Consider the following 3,166-nt stretch of genomic DNA (forward strand, 5'->3'; position numbering starts at 1 on the left):
GGTTCGATCCCCCAGCACCACATGCCAGCCAGCCGCGCCCCCTGGTGGGCTGAGCTGGCCACCCCCCACACACAATAAATAAATGTTAAAAAAAAATAAATGTTTAAAAAAATAACAATAAAAATAAAAAATAAAAAATAATAAAAAGTAAATGTTTCAAAACAATTGAACTAAGAAAAAGTTTTCATGAGAGTAAAGAAGTACTAAGAATAAAACATAAGATAAACACTGGAATGGCAAATAAATGACCAGCACTTCTAACTGTTTGAGGATAGGATATCACACAAAGTTCTAGTGTGTCATGGACATTATACATGGATAATGTCCATGACAGTGACTGGTGGCCAGGTGTCACTTGAGAGACTGAATTACTGCTATTTCCTTGCAATCCACCCTGTAGACCCAGATGGAATCATGATCCATAGGATGCAGGAGAAGTCCATTTGTAGAGTGTGCTGGTGGAAATATTTTGCTACTCTACACAAAGGAATAACTGAAAGACTACTTTTGTATACCTCTTATTCTACTGTGTTTGTTTGCCCTATTTGGTAGGTTCTTTCCATTCTCATCCATGGAGTTGTGATCATTTTGGTCCCTCTCTAGAACATCATTTAGTAGTCTGTGCAGGCTTGACTTTGTCATCATGAAATTCTTAAGTTGTTCTTTGTCATAGAAGTATTTCACTTCTTCATTATACTTGAGAGTTTTTCAAGGTATATCAGTCTGGGTTGGAATTTATTTTCTTGCAAGACTTGTATTACTTTGCTCCGTACTCTTCTTGACTTCATGGTTTATGAAGAGAAATCTGCCATTATTCTGATGAGTTTTCCTTTTTTTTTTTTTTTTTGTGGAACCAGGGCTTGAACTCAGATCCTTGTGTTTGCCAGTCAAGTGCTTATCCTACTGAGCCATCTCCCTGGCCCCTGAGTTTTCCTTTAAATGAGATCTGTTTCTTTTCTTTAGTGGCTTTTAGTATACTGTTTCTGTGCTGAATATCTGGGATTTTGATTATTATATATCTGGGTGTGGTTTTAATTGGGATGATGTTATTTGGAGTTCTATATGCTTTGGTTACTGAATGTCAGATTGCTGCCCCATATTTGGGAAGTTTTCTGCTATTACTTCTGCCCATATTCTTTTTATATCATTTGTATTGACTTCCTCCTTCTCATTGATGCCTATTAGTCTCACATTGTTCATCTTTGCATTGTCTTGCAGGTATTGAATTATTTTTTCCTGCATCCTAGTTGTTTATTTGTTTTTATCCTAGTTGTTTTTAAGATATCTTTTCTTACTTTTTCACTAGCTGCAATGGTGTTGTTAAGGTCTGAAAGTCTATTTTCACTTTCATTCAAACAGTTTTGCCAGCTTGTGATTGAGGTTTTATTTTCCTGTATATCACTTTGTATCTGCTTCATGCATTTTATTTCTTTCCTATATTGCTTATTCAAGGATTCCATCATTTTTATATTCTGTTCTATTTTTTAATAGTGTCTTCTTTTGAAGCACTTAGTACTTCTTTGATTATAGTTATCATTTCTTTTTCTTACTTCAGAAATTATTTCTGATCTGATTTCCTCTATAACTTTCTGCAGTTCTTTCTTTACTTCCAATGTTATTATTTCAGAGATTTCAGATGTGTGATTTCCAATTTCTTCTATGCTAGGGTCTTCTGCATTTGTTCTGGGTGGACTCGGGACCTGAGACTGCATTTTGTTCCTTCTCATTGCCATTTTGTATACTACTGTCTTCTGACCTTTGGTGTAGAGCTTAGAGTTACTGCCTTAGCACCAGGTCCAGATCTACCAAGTTCAGATTCCTCTGGGTGGGTGTGGCTTGGGTCTGGCTGCTGTGCTCCATTTCTTCCTGCTGCAGCCCTTGGAGGGAACCCTCTGTACCACTCTGGCAAGACATTCTGCTCCTGGATCAGCTGGGTGGGTCTTGCTTCTAGCCTCTTTGCAAGGAGTACTGCTGAGGGGTTCCTCGCTGGGCCTACCCTCTGGATCAAATGAGGATCCGGTGGGCCCAAGCAGTCTCACTCACATGCCCGGCCTGCACCCTGGGTCAAATCAGGATCCAGTGGCCCTGGGCGGTCTCACTCACATAACGGGCCTGGGCTCTAAAATTTTTAAAAATTTTTTTTTTCTTTGGCAGAACCGGGGATTGAACTCAGGCCCTTGCACTTGCCAAGGAAGCACTTATTCTACAGAGCCACTTCCCTGGCCCCCTTAAATAAAGTTTTTAAAAGGGCTGAGGATGGCAAATGTGAAGACTTGATCAATAATCCCCACTTGGGCTGGGGAGGTAGCTCAGCAGTCTAAGCACCTGCCTGGCAAGTTTAAGGACCAGAGTTTGACCCCTGGTACCACATGTTTGTGCCAGACCTGGAACCGGGTGTGGTGGCACATGCATGTAATCCCAGCCCTAGGGAAGGCTGAGAGAGGAGGATCACTATGAGTCTGAACTGTGTAGTGAGACCCTGTACCCAATAAATAATAAAATATGAAAAAGAGCTCCTGTGTAAAAAAAGAAAAAAAAAGAATCCCCACTTATGCCTCTCTATATATTTTATGTGTATATAATATATATATATAATTTTAATTTTTTAAAAATACAGTCACATGTACTAATGGATTAAATGCACCCATAATGTTGCGCACCTATCACCATTATCCACTTCTAGCACTTTTTAATCAGTCCAATTGAGATTCTGTGCCCATTAGACAATAATTCCCCATTGTCCTTTCCTCTCAGCCCATAGTACCACTCCTATGTACTCAACTTTCTATCTCTATGAGAGGGCCTATTCAGGTACCTCATTTAACTAGTCATACAACATTTCTTCTTTTGTATCTGGCTTATTCATTTAGCATAATATCTTCAGGGCTCATTAATGTAGCATGTGTTAAAATGCTCTTCCTGGAGAAAGAGACAGAGAGAGACAGAGAGAGACAGAGAGAGAGAGACAGACAGACAGACAGACAGACAGAGAAAGAGAGACAGAGACAGAGACAGAGAGACAGAGAGAGATAATTATAGAATTATAGTCCACCATGGTCAATGTATCTTAAAAGTGTACCTTGATACAATGATTTATATCATTGTTTTATATATTTTTGCCCTGTTAGTCTGGCTATTAATCTGTGCATATGATAATTAACTTTAT

The sequence above is a fragment of the Octodon degus genome, unplaced genomic scaffold (assembly GCF_000260255.1).
Source record: "Octodon degus isolate 3935 unplaced genomic scaffold, OctDeg1.0 scaffold00018, whole genome shotgun sequence".
Taxonomy (NCBI): domain Eukaryota; kingdom Metazoa; phylum Chordata; class Mammalia; order Rodentia; family Octodontidae; genus Octodon; species Octodon degus.